This window comes from Phyllobates terribilis, unplaced genomic scaffold (genome assembly GCF_046119375.1).
Source record: "Phyllobates terribilis strain yellow unplaced genomic scaffold, ASM4611937v1 Scaffold_2__4_contigs__length_985480577, whole genome shotgun sequence".
In the NCBI taxonomy this organism is placed as follows: domain Eukaryota; kingdom Metazoa; phylum Chordata; class Amphibia; order Anura; family Dendrobatidae; genus Phyllobates; species Phyllobates terribilis.
In genome coordinates this window covers 401965855-401985201 of record NW_027362762.1, presented here as the reverse complement: position 1 = coordinate 401985201, position 19347 = coordinate 401965855, and the positions used below count along the sequence as shown (strand labels likewise).

At 71.7% G+C, this 19347-nt stretch overlaps 1 protein-coding gene across 2 annotated transcripts in view; it reads left to right on the top strand.

Moving 5' to 3' along the window:
• GUSB (glucuronidase beta) overlaps window positions 1-19347 on the top strand; it is a 99951-nt gene that overhangs the window by 12832 nt on the left and 67772 nt on the right. The window lies entirely within an intron of this gene.

Genomic DNA, 19347 nt, shown 5'->3' with positions numbered 1-19347 from the left:
GGCCAGCTCCCGTGTGTGTGGCACGGCCCCCCCCTCCTCAGCGGGGCCAGCTCCCGTGTGTGTGTGTGTGTGGCACGGCCCCTCCTCAGCGGGGCCAGCTCCCGTGTGTGTGTGTGGCATGGCCCCCTCCTCAGCGGGGCCAGCTCCCGTGTGTGTGTGTGTGTGGCACGGCCCCCTCCTCAGCGGGGCCAGCTCCCGTGTGTGTGTGTGTGTGGCACGGCCCCCTCCTCAGCGGGGCCAGCTCCCGTGTGTGTGTGTGTGGCACGGCCCCCTCCTCAGCGGGGCCAGCTCCCGTGTGTGTGTGTGTGGCACGGCCCCCTCCTCAGCGGGGCCAGCTCCCGTGTGTGTGTGTGTGCACGGCCCCCTCCTCAGCGGGGCCAGCTCCCGTGTGTGTGTGTGTGTGTGGCACGGCCCCCTCCTCAGCGGGGCCAGCTCCCGTGTGTGTGTGTGTGTGTGTGGCACGGCCCCCTCCTCAGCGGGGCCAGCTCCCGTGTGTGTGTGTGTGTGTGTGTGTGGCACGGCCCCCTCCTCAGCGGGGCCAGCTCCCGTGTGTGTGTGTGTGTGTGTGTGTGTGGCACGGCCCCCTCCTCAGCGGGGCCAGCTCCCGTGTGTGTGTGTGTCTGGCACGGCCCCCTCCTCAGCGGGGCCAGCTCCCGTGTGTGTGTGTGTGTGTGTGGCACGGCCCCCTCCTCAGCGGGGCCAGCTCCCGTGTGTGTGTGGCACGGCCCCCTCCTCAGCGGGGCCAGCTCCCGTGTGTGTGTGTGTGTGTGGCACGGCCCCCTCCTCAGCGGGGCCAGCTCCCGTGTGTGTGTGTGTGTGTGGCACGGCCCCTCCTCAGCGGGGCCAGCTCCCGTGTGTGTGTGTGTGTGGCACGGCCCCCTCCTCAGCGGGGCCAGCTCCGTGTGTGTGGCACGGCCCCCTCCTCAGCGGGGCCAGCTCCCGGTGGGTGTGTGTGTGTGTGTGTGGCACGGCCCCCTCCTCAGCGGGGCCAGCTCCCGTGTGTGTGTGTGTGTGGCACGGCCCCCTCCTCAGCGGGGCCAGCTCCCGTGTGTGTGTGGCACGGCCCCCTCCTCAGCGGGGCCAGCTCCCGTGTGTGTGGCACGGCCCCCTCCTCAGCGGGGCCAGCTCCCGTGTGTGTGTGGCACGGCCCCCTCCTCAGCGGGGCCAGCTCCCGTGTGTGTGTGTGTGTGTGGCACGGCCCCCTCCTCAGCGGGGCCAGCTCCCGTGTGTGTGTGTGTGTGGCACGGCCCCCTCCTCAGCGGGGCCAGCTCCCGTGTGTGTGTGTGTGTGTGGCACGGCCCCCTCCTCAGCGGGGCCAGCTCCCGTGTGTGTGTGTGTGTGTGGCACGGCCCCCTCCTCAGCGGGGCCAGCTCCCGTGTGTGTGTGTGTGGGGCACGGCCCCCTCCTCAGCGGGGCCAGCTCCCGTGTGTGTGTGTGTGTGGCACGGCCCCCTCCTCAGCGGGGCCAGCTCCCGTGTGTGTGTGTGTGTGGCACGGCCCCCTCCTCAGCGGGGCCAGCTCCCGTGTGTGTGTGTGTGTGCTGTGTGTGTGTGTGTGTGTGTGGCACGGCCCCCTCCTCAGCGGGGCCAGCTCCCGTGTGTGTGTGTGTGTGTGTGTGTGTGTGTGGCACGGCCCCCTCCTCAGCGGGGCCAGCTCCCGTGTGTGTGTGTGTCTGGCACGGCCCCCTCCTCAGCGGGGCCAGCTCCCGTGTGTGTGTGTGTGTGGCACGGCCCCCTCCTCAGCGGGGCCAGCTCCCGTGTGTGTGTGGCACAGCCCCCTCCTCAGCGGGGCCAGCTCCCGTGTGTGTGTGTGTGGCACGGCCCCCTCCTCAGCGGGGCCAGCTCCCGTGTGTGTGTGTGTGTGGCACGGCCCCCTCCTCAGCGGGGCCAGCTCCGTGTGTGTGTGTGTGTGGCACGGCCCCTCCTCAGCGGGGCCAGCTCCCGTGTGTGTGTGTGTGTGTGTGGCACGGCCCCCTCCTCAGCGGGGCCAGCTCCCGTGTGTGTGTGTGTGTGGCACGGCCCCCTCCTCAGCAGGGCCAGCTCCCGTGTGTGTGTGGCACGGCCCCCTCCTCAGCGGGGCCAGCTCCCGTGTGTGTGTGGCACGGCCCCCTCCTCAGCGGGGCCAGCTCCCGTGTGTGTGTGGCACGGCCCCCTCCTCAGCGGGGCCAGCTCCCGTGTGTGTGTGTGTGTGGCACGGCCCCCTCCTCAGCGGGGCCAGCTCCCGTGTGTGTGTGTGTGGCACGGGCCCCCTCCTCAGCGGGGCCAGCTCCCGTGTGTGTGTGTGTGTGTGTGTGTGTGTGTGTGTGTGTGTGTGTGGCACGGCCCCCTCCTCAGCGGGGCCAGCTCCCGTGTGTGTGTGTGTGTGTGGCACGGCCCCCTCCTCAGCGGGGCCAGCTCCCGTGTGTGTGTGTGTGTGTGGGCACGGCCCCCTCCTCAGCGGGGCCAGCTCCCGTGTGTGTGTGTGTGTGGCACGGCCCCCTCCTCAGCGGGGCCAGCTCCCGTGTGTGTGTGTGTGTGGCACGGCCCCCTCCTCAGCGGGGCCAGCTCCCGTGTGTGTGTGTGTGTGGCACGGCCCCCTCCTCAGCGGGGCCAGCTCCCGTGTGTGTGGCACGGCCCCCTCCTCAGCGGGGCCAGCTCCCGTGTGTGTGTGTGTGTGGCACGGCCCCCTCCTCAGCGGGGCCAGCTCCCGTGTGTGTGTGTGGCACGGCCCCTCCTCAGCGGGGCCAGCTCCCGTGTGTGTGTGTGGCACGGCCCCCTCCTCAGCGGGGCCAGCTCCCGTGTGTGTGTGTGGCACGGCCCCTCCTCAGCGGGGCCAGCTCCCGTGTGTGTGTGTGGCACGGCCCCCTCCTCAGCGGGGCCAGCTCCCGTGTGTGTGTGTGTGTTGTGTGCACGGCCCCCTCCTCAGCGGGGCCAGCTCCCGTGTGTGTGTGTGGCACGGCCCCTCCTCAGCGGGGCCAGCTCCCGTGTGTGTGTGTGGCACGGCCCCCTCCTCAGCGGGGCCAGCTCCCGTGTGTGTGTGTGGCACGGCCCCCTCCTCAGCGGGGCCAGCTCCCGTGTGTGTGTGTGTGGCACGGCCCCCTCCTCAGCGGGGCCAGCTCCCGTGTGTGTGTGTGTGGCACGGCCCCCTCCTCAGCGGGGCCAGCTCCCGTGTGTGTGTGTGTGTGTGTGTGTGTGGCACGGCCCCCTCCTCAGCGGGGTCAGCTCCCGTGTGTGTGGCACGGCCCCCTCCTCAGCGGGGCCAGCTCCCGTGTGTGTGTGTGTGTGGCACGGCCCCCTCCTCAGCGGGGCCAGCTCCCGTGTGTGTGTGTGTGTGTGTGTGGCACGGCCCCCTCCTCAGCGGGGCCAGCTCCCGTGTGTGTGTGTGGCACGGCCCCCTCCTCAGCGGGGCCAGCTCCCGTGTGTGTGGCACGGCCCCCTCCTCAGCGGGGCCAGCTCCCGTGTGTGTGTGTGTGTGTGTGGCACGGCCCCCTCCTCAGCGGGGCCAGCTCCCGTGTGTGTGTGTGTGTGTGTGTGTGTGTGGCACGGCCCCCTCCTCAGCGGGGCCAGCTCCCGTGTGTGTGTGTGTGTGTGTGTGTGGCACGGCCCCTCCTCAGCGGGGCCAGCTCCCGTGTGTGTGTGTGTGTGTGTGGCACGGCCCCCTCCTCAGCGGGGCCAGCTCCCGTGTGTGTGGCACGGCCCCCTCCTCAGCGGGGCCAGCTCCCGTGTGTGTGTGTGTGTGGCACGGCCCCCTCCTCAGCGGGGCCAGCTCCCGTGTGTGTGTGTGTGTGTGTGTGGCACGGCCCCCTCCTCAGCGGGGCCAGCTCCCGTGTGTGTGTGTGTGTGGCGGGGCCCCCTCCTCAGCGGGGCCAGCTCCCGTGTGTGTGTGTGGCGGGGCCCCCTCCTCAGCGGGGCCAGCTCCCGTGTGTGTGTGGCGGGGCCCCCTCCTCAGCGGGGCCAGCTCCCGTGTGTGTGTGTGTGGCACGGCCCCCTCCTCAGCGGGGCCAGCTCCCGTGTGTGTGTGTGTGGCACGGCCCCCTCCTCAGCGGGGCCAGCTCCCGTGTGTGTGTGTGTGGCACGGCCCCCTCCTCAGCGGGGCCAGCTCCCGTGTGTGTGTGTGTGTGGCACGGCCCCCTCCTCAGCGGGGCCACCTCCCGTGTGTGTGTGTGTGTGGCACGGCCCCCTCCTCAGCGGGGCCAGCTCCCGTGTGTGTGTTGTGTGGCACGGCCCCCTCCTCAGCGGGGCCAGCTCCCGTGTGTGTGTGTGTGTGGCACGGCCCCCTCCTCAGCGGGGCCAGCTCCCGTGTGTGTGTGTGTGTGGCACGGCCCCCTCCTCAGCGGGGCCAGCTCCCGTGTGTGTGTGTGTGTGGCACGGCCCCCTCCTCAGCGGGGCCAGCTCCCGTGTGTGTGTGTGTGGCACGGCCCCCTCCTCAGCGGGGCCAGCTCCCGTGTGTGTGTGTGTGTGTGGCACGGCCCCCTCCTCAGCGGGGCCAGCTCCCGTGTGTGTGTGTGTGTGTGTGGCACGGCCCCCTCCTCAGCGGGGCCAGCTCCCGTGTGTGTGTGTGTGTGGCACGGCCCCCTCCTCAGCGGGGCCAGCTCCCGTGTGTGTGTGTGTGTGTGTGTGTGTGTGGCACGGCCCCCTCCTCAGCGGGGCCAGCTCCCGTGTGTGTGTGGCACGGCCCCCTCCTCAGCGGGGCCAGCTCCCGTGTGTGTGGCACGGCCCCCTCCTCAGCGGGGCCAGCTCCCGTGTGTGTGTGTGTGTGTGGCACGGCCCCCTCCTCAGCGGGGCCAGCTCCCGTGTGTGTGTGTGGCACGGCCCCCTCCTCAGCGGGGCCAGCTCCCGTGTGTGTGTGTGTGGCACGGCCCCCTCCTCAGCGGGGCCAGCTCCCGTGTGTGTGGCACGGCCCCCTCCTCAGCGGGGCCAGCTCCCGTGTGTGTGTGGCACGGCCCCCTCCTCAGCGGGGCCAGCTCCCGTGTGTGTGTGGCACGGCCCCCTCCTCAGCGGGGCCAGCTCCCGTGTGTGTGTGGCACGGCCCCCTCCTCAGCGGGGCCAGCTCCCGTGTGTGTGTGGCACGGCCCCCTCCTCAGCGGGGCCAGCTCCCGTGTGTGTGTGTGTGTGTGTGTGTGTGGCACGGCCCCCTCCTCAGCGGGGCCAGCTCCCGTGTGTGTGTGTGTGTGTGTGTGTGTGTGGCACGGCCCCCTCCTCAGCGGGGCCAGCTCCCGTGTGTGTGTGTGTGTGTGGCACGGCCCCCTCCTCAGCGGGGCCAGCTCCCGTGTGTGTGTGTGTGTGTGGCACGGCCCCCTCCTCAGCGGGGCCAGCTCCCGTGTGTGTGTGTGGCACGGCCCCCTCCTCAGCGGGGCCAGCTCCCGTGTGTGTGTGTGTGTGGCACGGCCCCCTCCTCAGCGGGGCCAGCTCCCGTGTGTGTGTGTGTGTGGCACGGCCCCCTCCTCAGCGGGGCCAGCTCCCGTGTGTGTGTGTGTGTGTGTGTGTGTGGCACGGCCCCCTCCTCAGCGGGGCCAGCTCCCGTGTGTGTGTGTGTGTGGCACGGCCCCTCCTCAGCGGGGCCAGCTCCCGTGTGTGTGTGTGTGTGTGTGTGTGTGTGTGTGTGCACGGCCCCCTCCTCAGCGGGGCCAGCTCCCGTGTATGTGTGTGTGTGTGTGTGTGTGGCACGGCCCCCTCCTCAGCGGGGCCAGCTCCCGTGTATGTGTGTGTGTGTGTGTGTGTGTGTGTGGCACGGCCCCCTCCTCAGCGGGGCCAGCTCCCGTGTGTGTGTGTGTGTGGCACGGCCCCCTCCTCAGCGGGGCCAGCTCCCGTGTGTGTGTGTGGCACGGCCCCCTCCTCAGCGGGGCCAGCTCCCGTGTGTGTGTGTGGCACGGCCCCCTCCTCAGCGGGGCCAGCTCCCGTGTGTGTGTGTGGCACGGCCCCCTCCTCAGCGGGGCCAGCTCCCGTGTGTGTGTGTGGCACGGCCCCCTCCTCAGCGGGGCCAGCTCCCGTGTGTGTGTGTGGCACGGCCCCCTCCTCAGCGGGGCCAGCTCCCGTGTGTGTGTGTGGCCCCCTCCTCAGCGGGGCCAGCTCCCGTGTGTGTGGTGCACGGCCCCCTCCTCAGCGGGGCCAGCTCCCGTGTGTGTGGCACGGCCCCCTCCTCAGCGGGGCCAGCTCCCGTGTGTGTGGCACGGCCCCCTCCTCAGCGGGGCCAGCTCCCGTGTATGTGTGTGTGTGTGTGTGTGTGGCACGGCCCCCTCCTCAGCGGGGCCAGCTCCCGTGTGTGTGTGTGTGTGTGTGTGTGTGTGGCACGGCCCCCTCCTCAGCGGGGCCAGCTCCCGTGTGTGTGTGTGGCACGGCCCCCTCCTCAGCGGGGCCAGCTCCCGTGTGTGTGTGTGGCACGGCCCCCTCCTCAGCGGGGCCAGCTCCCGTGTGTGTGTGTGGCACGGCCCCCTCCTCAGCGGGGCCAGCTCCCGTGTGTGTGTGTGGCACGGCCCCCTCCTCAGCGGGGCCAGCTCCCGTGTGTGTGTGTGGCACGGCCCCCTCCTCAGCGGGGCCAGCTCCCGTGTGTGTGTGTGGCCCCCTCCTCAGCGGGGCCAGCTCCCGTGTGTGTGGTGCACGGGCCCCCTCCTCAGCGGGGCCAGCTCCCGTGTGTGTGGCACGGCCCCCTCCTCAGCGGGGCCAGCTCCCGTGTGTGTGGCACGGCCCCCTCCTCAGCGGGGCCAGCTCCCGTGTGTGTGGCACGGCCCCCTCCTCAGCGGGGCCAGCTCCCGTGTGTGTGGCACGGCCCCCTCCTCAGCGGGGCCAGCTCCCGTGTGTGTGGCACGGCCCCCTCCTCAGCGGGGTCAGCTCCCGTGTGTGTGTGTGTGGCACGGCCCCCTCCTCAGCGGGGACAGCTCCCGTGTGTGTGTGTGTGTGTGTGTGGCACGGCCCCCTCCTCAGCGGGGCCAGCTCCCGGTGTGTGTGTGTGTGTGTGTGGCACGGCCCCCTCCTCAGCGGGGCCAGCTCCCGTGTGTGTGTGTGTGTGTCACGGCCTCCTCCTCAGCGGGGCCAGCTCCCGTGTGTGTGGCACGGCCCCCTCCTCAGCGGGGCCAGCTCCCGTGTGTGTGGCACGGCCCCCTCCTCAGCGGGGCCAGCTCCCGTGTGTGTGGCACGGCCCCCTCCTCAGCGGGGCCAGCTCCCGTGTGTGTGTGTGTGTGTGTGTGTGTGTGTGTGTGTGTGGCACGGCCCCCTCCTCAGCGGGGCCAGCTCCCGTGTGTGTGTGTGTGTGTGTGTGTGTGTGTGGCACGGCCCCCTCCTCAGCGGGGCCAGCTCCCGTGTGTGTGTGTGGCACGGCCCCCTCCTCAGCGGGGCCAGCTCCCGTGTGTGTGTGTGGCACGGCCCCCTCCTCAGCGGGGCCAGCTCCCTTGTGTGTGTGTGGCACGGCCCCCTCCTCAGCGGGGCCAGCTCCCGTGTGTGTGTGTGGCACGGCCCCCTCCTCAGCGGGGCCAGCTCCCGTGTGTGTGTGTGGCACGGCCCCTCCTCAGCGGGGCCAGCTCCCGTGTGTGTGTGTGGCACGGCCCCCTCCTCAGCGGGGCCAGCTCCCGTGTGTGTGTGTGGCACGGCCCCCTCCTCAGCGGGGCCAGCTCCCGTGTGTGTGTGTGCACGGCCCCCTCCTCAGCGGGGCCAGCTCCCGTGTGTGTGTGTGGCACGGCCCCCTCCTCAGCGGGGCCAGCTCCCGTGTGTGTGTGTGGCACGGCCCCCTCCTCAGCGGGGCCAGCTCCCGTGTGTGTGTGTGGCACGGCCCCCTCCTCAGCGGGGCCAGCTCCCGTGTGTGTGTGTGTGTGGCACGGCCCCCTCCTCAGCGGGGCCAGCTCCCGTGTGTGTGTGTGGCACGGCCCCCTCCTCAGCGGGGCCAGCTCCCGTGGGCACGGCCCCCTCCTCAGCGGGGCCAGCTCCCGTGTGTGTGTGTGGCACGGCCCCCTCCTCAGCGGGGCCAGCTCCCGTGTGTGTGGCACGGCCCCCTCCTCAGCGGGGCCAGCTCCCGTGTGTGTGTGTGTGTGTGTGTGTGTGGCACGGCCCCCTCCTCAGCGGGGCCAGCTCCCGTGTGTGAGTGGCACGGCCCCCTCCTCAGCGGGGCCAGCTCCCGTGTGTGTGTGTGTGTGGCACGGCCCCTCCTCAGCGGGGCCAGCTCCCGTGTGTGTGTGTGTGTGTGGTGTGTGGCACGGCCCCCTCCTCAGCGGGGCCAGCTCCCTGGTGTGTGTGTGTGTGTGTGGCACGGCCCCCTCCTCAGCGGGGCCAGCTCCCGTGTGTGTGTGTGTGGCACGGCCCCCTCCTCAGCGGGGCCAGCTCCCGTGGTTGTGTGGCACGGCCCCTCCTCAGCGGGGCCAGCTCCCTGTGTGTGTGGCACGGCCCCCTCCTCAGCGGGGCCAGCTCCGTGTGTGTGTGTGTGGCACGGCCCCCTCCTCAGCGGGGCCAGCTCCCGTGTGTGTGTGTGTGTGGCACGGCCCCCTCCTCAGCGGGGCCAGCTCCCGTGTGTGTGGCACGGCCCCCTCCTCAGCGGGGCCAGCTCCGTGTGTGTGGCACGGCCCCCTCCTCAGCGGGGCCAGCTCCCGTGTGTGTGGCACGGCCCCCTCCTCAGCGGGGCCAGCTCCCGTGTGTGTGGTGCACGGCCCCCTCCTCAGCGGGGCCAGCTCCCGTGTGTGTGGCACGGCCCCCTCCTCAGCGGGGCCAGCTCCCGTGTGTGTGGCACGGCCCCCTCCTCAGCGGGGCCAGCTCCCGTGTGTGTGGCACGGCCCCCTCCTCAGCGGGGCCAGCTCCCGTGTGTGTGGCACGGCCCCCTCCTCAGCGGGGCCAGCTCCCGTGTGTGTGTGTGTGTGGCACGGCCCCCTCCTCAGCGGGGCCAGCTCCCGTCTGTGTGTGTGTGTGGCACGGCCCCCTCCTCAGCGGGGCCAGCTCCCGTCTGTGTGTGTGGCATGGCCCCCTCCTCAGCGGGGCCAGCTCCCGTGTGTGTGTGTGGCACGGCCCCCTCCTCAGCGGGGCCAGCTCCCGTGTGTGTGTGTGTGTGGCACGGCCCCCTCCTCAGCGGGGCCAGCTCCCGTGTGTGTGTGTGTGTGGCACGGCCCCCTCCTCAGCGGGGCCAGCTCCCGTGTGTGTGTGTGTGGCACGGCCCCCTCCTCAGCGGGGCCAGCTCCCGTGTGTGTGTGTGGCACGGCCCCCTCCTCAGCGGGGCCAGCTCCCGTGTGTGTGTGTGTGTGGCACGGCCCCCTCCTCAGCGGGGCCAGCTCCCGTGTGTGTGTGTGTGTGTGTGTGGCACGGCCCCCTCCTCAGCGGGGCCAGCTCCCGTGTGTGTGTGTGTGTGTGTGGCACGGCCCCCTCCTCAGCGGGGCCAGCTCCCGTGTGTGTGTGTGTGTGTGTGTGTGTGTGTGTGGCACGGCCCCCTCCTCAGCGGGGCCAGCTCCCGTGTGTGTGTGTGTCTGGCACGGCCCCCTCCTCAGCGGGGCCAGCTCCCATGTGTGTGTGTGTGTGTGTGGCACGGCCCCCTCCTCAGCGGGGCCAGCTCCCGTGTGTGTGTGGCACGGCCCCCTCCTCAGCGGGGCCAGCTCCCGTGTGTGTGTGTGTGTGTGGCACGGCCCCCTCCTCAGCGGGGCCAGCTCCCGTGTGTGTGTGTGTGTGTGGCACGGCCCCCTCCTCAGCGGGGCCAGCTCCCGTGTGTGTGTGTGTGTGTGTGGCACGGCCCCCTCCTCAGCGGGGCCAGCTCCCGTGTGTGTGTGTGTGTGGCACGGCCCCCTCCTCAGCGGGGCCAGCTCCCGTGTGTGTGGCACGGCCCCCTCCTCAGCGGGGCCAGCTCCCGTGTGTGTGTGGCACGGCCCCCTCCTCAGCGGGGCCAGCTCCCGTGTGTGTGTGTGTGTGGCACGGCCCCCTCCTCAGCGGGGCCAGCTCCCGTGTGTGTGTGTGTGTGGCACGGCCCCCTCCTCAGCGGGGCCAGCTCCCGTGTGTGTGTGTGTGTGGCACGGCCCCCTCCTCAGCGGGGCCAGCTCCCGTGTGTGTGTGTGTGTGGCACGGCCCCCTCCTCAGCGGGGCCAGCTCCCGTGTGTGTGTGTGTGTGGCGGGGCCCCCTCCTCAGCGGGGCCAGCTCCCGTGTGTGTGTGGCGGGGCCAGCTCCCGTGTGTGTGTGTGGCGGGGCCCCCTCCTCAGCGGGGCCAGCTCCCGTGTGTGTGTGTGGCGGGGCCCCCTCCTCAGCGGGGCCAGCTCCCGTGTGTGTGTGTGTGTGTGTGTGGCGGGGCCCCCTCCTCAGCGGGGCCAGCTCCCGTGTGTGTGTGTGGCGGGGCCCCCTCCTCAGCGGGGCCAGCTCCCGTGTGTGTGTGTGGCGGGGCCCCCTCCTCAGCGGGGCCAGCTCCCGTGTGTGTGTGTGGCACGGCCCCCTCCTCAGCGGGGCCAGCTCCCGTGTGTGTGTGTGTGTGGCACGGCCCCCTCCTCAGCGGGGCCAGCTCCCGTGTGTGTGTGTGGCGGGGCCCCCTCCTCAGCGGGGCCAGCTCCCGTGTGTGTGTGTGTGTGGCACGGCCCCCTCCTCAGCGGGGCCAGCTCCCGTGTGTGTGTGTGTGTGGCACGGCCCCCTCCTCAGCGGGGCCAGCTCCCGTGTGTGTGTGGCACGGCCCCCTCCTCAGCGGGGCCAGCTCCCGTGTGTGTGTGTGTGGCACGGCCCCCTCCTCAGCGGGGCCAGCTCCCGTGTGTGTGTGTGTGGCACGGCCCCCTCCTCAGCGGGGCCAGCTCCCGTGTGTGTGTGTGTGGCACGGCCCCCTCCTCAGCGGGGCCAGCTCCCGTGTGTGTGTGTGGCACGGCCCCCTCCTCAGCGGGGCCAGCTCCCGTGTGTGTGTGTGTGTGTATGGCACGGCTCCCTCCTCAGCGGGGCCAGCTCCCGTGTGTGTGTGTGTGTGTGTGTGTGTGGCACGGCCCCCTCCTCAGCGGGGCCAGCTCCCGTGTGTGTGTGTGGCACGGCCCCCTCCTCAGCGGGGCCAGCTCCCGTGTGTGTGTGGCACGGCCCCCTCCTCAGCGGGGCCAGCTCCCGTGTGTGTGTGTGTGTGTATGGCACGGCTCCCTCCTCAGCGGGGCCAGCTCCCGTGTGTGTGTGTGTGTGTGTGTGTGTGTGTGTGGCACGGCCCCCTCCTCAGCGGGGCCAGCTCCCGTGTGTGTGTGTGTGGCACGGCCCCCTCCTCAGCGGGACCAGCTCCCGTGTGTGTGGCACGGCCCCCTCCTCAGCGGGACCAGCTCCCGTGTGTGTGGCACGGCCCCCTCCTCAGCGGGGCCAGCTCCCGTGTGTGTGGCACGGCCCCCTCCTCAGCGGGGCCAGCTCCCGTGTGTGTGTGGCACGGCCCCCTCCTCAGCGGGGCCAGCTCCCGTGTGTGTGTGTGTGTGTGTGTGGCACGGCCCCCTCCTCAGCGGGGCCAGCTCCCGTGTGTGTGGCACGGCCCCCTCCTCAGCGGGGCCAGCTCCCGTGTGTGTGTGTGGCACGGCCCCCTCCTCAGCGGGGCCAGCTCCCGTGTGTGTGTGTGGCACGGCCCCCTCCTCAGCGGGGCCAGCTCCCGTGTGTGTGTGTGGCACGGCCCCCTCCTCAGCGGGGCCAGCTCCCCTGTGTGTGTGGCACGGCCCCCTCCTCAGCGGGGGCCAGCTCCCGTGTGTGTGTGTGTGGTGTGTGTGTGTGTGGGGGGCACGGCCCCTCCTCAGCGGGGCCAGCTCCCGTGTGTGTGTGTGTGTGTGTGCACGGCCCCCTCCTCAGCGGGGCCAGCTCCGTGTGTGTGTGGCACGGCCCCCTCCTCAGCGGGGCCAGCTCCGTGTGTGTGTGTGTGTGTGCACGGCCCCCTCCTCAGCGGGGCCAGCTCCCGTGTGTGTGTGGCACGGCCCCCTCCTCAGCGGGGCCAGTGTGTGTGTGTGTGTGGCACGGCCCCCTCCTCAGCGGGGCCAGCTCCCGTGTGTGTGTGTGTGGCACGGCCCCTCCTCAGCGGGGCCAGCTCCCTGTGTGTGTGTGTGTGTGTGTGTGTGGCACGGCCCCCTCCTCAGCGGGGCCAGCTCCCGTGTGTGTGTGTGTGGCACGGCCCCCTCCTCAGCGGGGCCAGCTCCCGTGTGTGTGTGTGTGTGGCACGGCCCCTCCTCAGCGGGCCAGCTCCCGTGTGTGTGTGTGTGTGTGTGTGGCACGGCCCCCTCCTCAGCGGGGCCAGCTCCCGTGTGTGTGTGTGTGGCACGGCCCCCTCCTCAGCGGGGCCAGCTCCGTGTGTTGTGTGTGTGTGTGGTGTGTGTGTGGCACGGCCCCCTCCTCAGCGGGGCCAGCTCCCGTGTGTGTGTGTGGCACGGCCCCCTCCTCAGCGGGGCCAGCTCCCGGTGGTGTGTGTGGTGTGGCACGGCCCCCTCCTCAGCGGGGCCAGCTCCCGTGTGTGTGTGTGTGGCACGGCCCCCTCCTCAGCGGGGCCAGCTCCCGTGTGTGTGTGCAGCTCCTGTGTGTGGCACGGCCCCCTCCTCAGCGGGGCCAGCTCCCGTGTGTGTGGCACGGCCCCCTCCTCAGCGGGGCCAGCTCCCGTGTGTGTGTTGGCACGGCCCCCTCCTCAGCGGGGCCAGCTCCCGTGTGTGTGGCACGGCCCCCTCCTCAGCGGGGCCAGCTCCCGTGTGTGTGGCACGGCCCCCTCCTCAGCGGGGCCAGCTCCCGTGTGTGTGGCACGGCCCCCTCCTCAGCGGGGCCAGCTCCCGTGGTGTGTGTGTGGCACGGCCCCCTCCTCAGCGGGGCCAGCTCCCGTGTGTGTGGCACGGCCCCCTCCTCAGCGGGGCCAGCTCCGTGTGTGTGGCACGGCCCCCTCCTCAGCGGGGCCAGCTCCCGTGTGTGTGTGTGTGTGGCACGGCCCCCTCCTCAGCGGGGCCAGCTCCCGTGTGTGTGTGTGTGGCACGGCCCCCTCCTCAGCGGGGCCAGCTCCCGTTGTGTGGCACGGCCCCCTCCTCAGCGGGGCCAGCTCCGTGTGTGTGTGTGGCACGGCCCCCTCCTCAGCGGGGCCAGCTCCCGTGTGTGTGTGTGTGTGGCACGGCCCCCTCCTCAGCGGGGCCAGCTCCCGTGTGTGTGTGTGTGTGGCACGGCCCCCTCCTCAGCGGGGCCAGCTCCCGTGTGTGTGTGTGTGGCACGGCCCCCTCCTCAGCGGGGCCAGCTCCCGTGTGTTGTGTGTGGCACGGCCCCCTCCTCAGCGGGGCCAGCTCCCGTGTGTGTGTGTGTGTGTGGCACGGCCCCCTCCTCAGCGGGGCCAGCTCCCGTGTGTGTGTGTGTGTGTGTGGCACGGCCCCCTCCTCAGCGGGCCAGCTCCCGTGTGTGTGTGTGTGTGTGGCACGGCCCCCTCCTCAGCGGGGCCAGCTCCCGTGTGTGTGTGTGTGTGTGTGTGTGTGTGTGGCACGGCCCCCTCCTCAGCGGGGCCAGCTCCCGTGTGTGTGTGTGTGTGGCACGGCCCCCTCCTCAGCGGGCAGCTCCCGTGTGTGTGTGTGTGTGTGGCACGGCCCCCTCCTCAGCGGGGCCAGCTCCCGGTGTGTGTGTGTTTGTGTGTGGCACGGCCCCCTCCTCAGCGGGGCCAGCTCCCGTGTGTGTGTGTGTGTGTGGCACGGCCCCCTCCTCAGCGGGGCCAGCTCCCGTGTGTGTGTGTGTGTGGCACGGCCCCCTCCTCAGCGGGGCCAGCTCCCGTGTGTGTGTGTGTGTGTGGCACGGCCCCCTCCTCAGCGGGGCCAGCTCCCGTGTGTGTGTGTGTGTGGCACGGCCCCCTCCTCAGCGGGGGCCAGCTCCCGTGGGTGTGTGTGTGGCACGGCCCCTCCTCAGCGGGGCCAGCTCCCTGTGTGTGTGTGTGTGTTGTGGCACGGCCCCCTCCTCAGCGGGGCCAGCTCCCGTGTGTGTGTGTGTGTGGCACGGCCCCCTCCTCAGCGGGGCCAGCTCCCGTGTGTGTGTGTGTGTGGCACGGCCCCCTCCTCAGCGGGGCCAGCTCCCGTGTGTGTGTGTGTGTGTGGCACGGCCCCCTCCTCAGCGGGGCCAGCTCCCGTGTGTGTGTGTGTGTGGCACGGCCCCCTCCTCAGCGGGGCCAGCTCCGTGTGTTGGGTGTGTGTGGCACGGCCCCCTCCTCAGCGGGGCCAGCTCCCGTGTGTGTGTGTGGCACGGCCCCCTCCTCAGCGGGGCCAGCTCCCGTGTTGTGTGTGTGTGTGTGGCACGGCCCCCTCCTCAGCGGGGCCAGCTCCCGTGTGTGTGTGTGTGTGGCACGGCCCCCTCCTCAGCGGGGCCAGCTCCCGTGTGTGTGTGTGTGTGGCACGGCCCCCTCCTCAGCGGGGCCAGCTCCCGTGTGTGTGTGTGTGTGGCACGGCCCCCTCCTCAGCGGGGCCAGCTCCCGTGTGTGTGTGTGTGTGGCACGGCCCCCTCCTCAGCGGGGCCAGCTCCCGTGTGTGTGTGTGTGTGGCACGGGCCCCCTCCTCAGCGGGGCCAGCTCCCGTGTGTGTGTGGCGGGGCCAGCTCCCTGTGTGTGTGTGGCGGGGCCCCCTCCTCAGCGGGGCCAGCTCCCGTGTGTGTGTGTGTGGCGGGGCCCCCTCCTCAGCGGGGCCAGCTCCCGTGTGTGTGTGTGTGTGTGTGGCGGGCCCCCCTCCTCAGCGGGGCCAGCTCCCGTGGTGTGTGTGGCGGGGCCCCCTCCTCAGCGGGGCCAGCTCCCGTGTGTGTGTGTGGCGGGGCCCCCTCCTCAGCGGGGCCAGCTCCCGTGTGTGTGTGTGGCACGGGCCCCCTCCTCAGCGGGGCCAGCTCCCGTGTGTGTGTGTGTGTGGCACGGGCCCCCTCCTCAGCGGGGCCAGCTCCCGTGTGTGTGTGTGTGGCAGGGCCCCCTCCTCAGCGGGGCCAGCTCCCGTGTGTGTGTGTGTGTGTGTGTGGCACGGCCCCCTCCTCAGCGGGGCCAGCTCCCGTGTGTGTGTGTGTGGCACGGCCCCCTCCTCAGCGGGGCCAGCTCCCGTGTGTGTGTGTGTGTGTGTGTGTGGCACGGCCCCCTCCTCAGCGGGGCCAGCTCCCGTGTGTGTGTGTGTGCACGGCCCCCTCCTCAGCGGGGCCAGCTCCCGTGTGTGTGTGTGTGTGTGTGTGGCACGGCCCCCTCCTCAGCGGGGCCAGCTCCCGTGTGTGTGTGTGTGTGGCACGGCCCCCTCCTCAGCGGGGCCAGCTCCCGTGTGTGTGTGTGTGTGGCACGGCCCCCTCCTCAGCGGGGCCAGCTGCCGTGTGTGTGTGTGTGGCACGGCCCCTCCTCAGCGGGGCCAGCTGCCGTGTGTGTGTGTGTGGCACGGCCCCCTCCTCAGCGGGGCCAGCTCCCGTGTGTGTGTGTGTGTGGCACGGCCCCCTCCTCAGCGGGGCCAGCTCCCGTGTGTGTGTGGCACGGCCCCCTCCTCAGCGGGGCCAGCTCCCGTGTGTGTGTGTGTGTGTGTGTGTGTGGCACGGCCCCCTCCTCAGCGGGGCCAGCTCCCGTGTGTGTGTGTGGCACGGCCCCCTCCTCAGCGGGGCCAGCTACCGTGTGTGTGGCACGGCCCCCTCCTCAGCGGGGCCAGCTCCCGTGTGTGTGTGGCACGGCCCCCTCCTCAGCGGGGCCAGCTCCCGTGTGTGTGTGGCACGGCCCCCTCCTCAGCGGGGCCAGCTCCCGTGTGTGTGTGTGTGTATGGCACGGCCCCCTCCTCAGCGGGGCCAGCTCCGTGTGTGTGTGTGTGTGTGTGTGTGTGTGTGTGTGTGTGTGTGTGTGGCACGGCCCCCTCCTCAGCGGGGCCAGCTCCCGTGTGTGTGTGTGTGGCACGGCCCCCTCCTCAGCGGGACCAGCTCCCGTGTGTGTGGCACGGCCCCCTCCTCAGCGGGACCAGCTCCCGTGTGTGTGGCACGGCCCCCTCCTCAGCGGGGCCAGCTCCCGTGTGTGTGGCACGGCCCCCTCCTCAGCGGGGCCAGCTCCCGTGTGTGTGTGGCACGGCCCCCTCCTCAGCAGGGCCAGCTCCCGTGTGTGTGTGTGTGTGTGGCACGGCCCCCTCCTCAGCGGGGCCAGCTCCCGTGTGTGTGTGGCACGGCCCCCTCCTCAGCGGGGCCAGCTCCCGTGTGTGTGTGTGTGTGTGTGTGGGGCACGGCCCCCTCCTCAGCGGGGCCAGCTCCCGTGTGTGTGTGTGTGTGTGTGTGGCACGGCCCCCTCCTCAGCGGGGCCAGCTCCCGTGTGTGTGTGTGGCACGGCCCCCTCCTCAGCGGGGCCAGCTCCCGTGTGTGTGTGTGTGTGTGGCACGGCCCCCTCCTCAGCGGGGCCAGCTCCCGTGTGTGTGTGTGTGTGTGTGGCACGGCCCCCTCCTCAGCGGGGCCAGCTCCCGTGTGTGTGTGTGGCACGGCCCCCTCCTCAGCGGGACCAGCTCCCGTGTGTGTGTGTGTGTGTGTGTGTGTGTGTGTGGCACGGCCCCCTCCTCAGCGGGGCCAGCTCCCGTGTGTGTGTGTGTGGCACGGCCCCCTCCTCAGCGGGACCAGCTCCCGTGTGTGTGGCACGGCCCCCTCCTCAGCGGGACCAGCTCCCGTGTGTGTGGCACGGCCCCCTCCTCAGCGGGGTCAGCTCCCGTGTGTGTGTGGCACGGCCCCCTCCTCAGCGGGGCCAGCTCCCGTGTGTGTGTGGCACGGCCCCCTCCTCAGCGGGGCCAGCTCCCGTGTGTGTGTGGCACGGCCCCCTCCTCAGCGGGGCCAGCTCCCGTGTGTGTGTGGCACGGCCCCCTCCTCAGCGGGGCCAGCTCCCGTGTGTGTGTGGCACGGCCCCCTCCTCAGCGGGGCCAGCTCCCGTGTGTGTGTGTGTGTGTGTGGCACGGCCCCCTCCTCAGCGGGGCCAGCTCCCGTGTGTGTGTGTGTGTGTGGCACGGCCCCCTCCTCAGCGGGGCCAGCTCCCGTGTGTGTGTGTGTGTGTGTGTGTGTGGCACGGCCCCCTCCTCAGCGGGGCCAGCTCCCGTGTGTGTGTGTGTGTGTGGCACGGCCCCCTCCTCAGCGGGGCCAGCTCCCGTGTGTGTGTGTGTGTGTGGCACGGCCCCCTCCTCAGCGGGGCCAGCTCCCGTGTGTGTGTGTGTGTGGCACGGCCCCCTCCTCAGCGGGGCCAGCTCCCGTGTGTGTGTGTGGCACGGCCCCCTCCTCAGCGGGGCCAGCTCCCGTGTGTGTGTGTGGCACGGCCCCCTCCTCAGCGGGGCCAGCTCCCGTGTGTGTGTGTGGCACGGCCCCCTCCTCAGCGGGGCCAGCTCCCGTGTGTGTGTGTGTGGCACGGCCCCCTCCTCAGCGGGGCCAGCTCCCGTGTGTGTGTGTGGCACGGCCCCCTCCTCAGCGGGGCCAGCTCCCGTGTGTGTGTGTGGCACGGCCCCCTCCTCAGCGGGGCCAGCTCCCGTGTGTGTGTGTGGCACGGCCCCCTCCTCAGCGGGGCCAGCTCCCGTGTGTGTGTGTGGCACGGCCCCCTCCTCAGCGGGGCCAGCTCCCGTGTGTGTGTGGCACGGCCCCCTCCTCAGCGGGGCCAGCTCCCGTGTGTGTGTGTGGCACGGCCCCCTCCTCAGCGGGGCCAGCTCCCGTGTGTGTGTGTGGCACGGCCCCCTCCTCAGCGGGGCCAGCTCCCGTGTGTGTGTGTGGCACGGCCCCCTCCTCAGCGGGGCCAGCTCCCGTGTGTGTGTGTGGCACGGCCCCCTCCTCAGCGGGGCCAGCTCCCGTGTGTGTGGCACGGCCCCCTCCTCAGCGGGACCAGCTCCCGTGTGTGTGGCACGGCCCCCTCCTCAGCGGGGTCAGCTCCCGTGTGTGTGTGTGGCACGGCCCCCTCCTCAGCGGGGCCAGCTCCCGTGTGTGTGTGTGGCACGGCCCCCTCCTCAGCGGGGCCAGCTCCCGTGTGTGTGTGTGGCACGGCCCCCTCCTCAGCGGGGCCAGCTCCCGTGTGTGTGTGTGGCACGGCCCCCTCCTCAGCGGGGCCAGCTCCCGTGTGTGTGTGTGGCACGGCCCCCTCCTCAGCGGGGCCAGCTCCCGTGTGTGTGTGTGTGTGTGTGGCACGGCCCCCTCCTCAGCGGGGCCAGCTCCCGTGTGTGTGTGTGTGTGTGTGTGTGTGTGGCACGGCCCCCTCCTCAGCGGGGCCAGCTCCCGTGTGTGTGTGTGTGTGTGTGGCACGGCCCCCTCCTCAGCGGGGCCAGCTCCCGTGTGTGTGTGTGTGTGTGGCGGGGCCCCCTCCTCAGCGGGGCCAGCTCCCGTGTGTGTGTGTGTGTGTGGCGGGGCCCCCTCCTCAGCGGGGCCAGCTCCCGTGTGTGTGTGTGTGTGGCGGGGCCCCCTCCTCAGCGGGGCCAGCTCCCGTGTGTGTGTGTGGCGGGGCCCCCTCCTCAGCGGGGCCAGCTCCCGTGTGTGTGTGTGTGTGGCACGGCCCCCTCCTCAGCGGGGCCAGCTCCCGTGTGTGTGTGTGTGTGGCACGGCCCCCTCCTCAGCGGGGCCAGCTCCCGTGTGTGTGTGTGTGGCACGGCCCCCTCCTCAGCGGGGCCAGCTCCCGTGTGTGTGTGTGTGGCACGGCCCCCTCCTCAGCGGGGCCAGCTCCCGTGTGTGTGTGTGTGGCACGGCCCCCTCCTCAGCGGGGCCAGCTCCCGTGTGTGTGTGTGTGGCACGGCCCCCTCCTCAGCGGGGCCAGCTCCCGTGTGTGTGTGTGGCACGGCCCCCTCCTCAGCGGGGCCAGCTCCCGTGTGTGTGTGTGTGTGTATGGCACGGCTCCCTCCTCAGCGGGGCCAGCTCCCGTGTGTGTGTGTGTGTGTGTGTGTGTGGCACGGCCCCCTCCTCAGCGGGGCCAGCTCCCGTGTGTGTGTGTGGCACGGCCCCCTCCTCAGCGGGGCCAGCTCCCGTGTGTGTGTGGCACGGCCCCCTCCTCAGCGGGGCCAGCTCCCGTGTGTGTGTGTGTGTGTATGGCACGGCTCCCTCCTCAGCGGGGCCAGCTCCCGTGTGTGTGTGTGTGTGTGTGTGTGTGTGTGTGGCACGGCCCCCTCCTCAGCGGGGCCAGCTCCCGTGTGTGTGTGTGTGGCACGGCCCCCTCCTCAGCGGGACCAGCTCCCGTGTGTGTGGCACGGCCCCCTCCTCAGCGGGACCAGCTCCCGTGTGTGTGGCACGGCCCCCTCCTCAGCGGGGCCAGCTCCCGTGTGTGTGGCACGGCCCCCTCCTCAGCGGGGCCAGCTCCCGTGTGTGTGTGGCACGGCCCCCTCCTCAGCGGGGCCAGCTCCCGTGTGTGTGTGTGTGTGTGTGTGGCACGGCCCCCTCCTCAGCGGGGCCAGCTCCCGTGTGTGTGGCACGGCCCCCTCCTCAGCGGGGCCAGCTCCCGTGTGTGTGTGTGGCACGGCCCCCTCCTCAGCGGGGCCAGCTCCCGTGTGTGTGTGTGGCACGG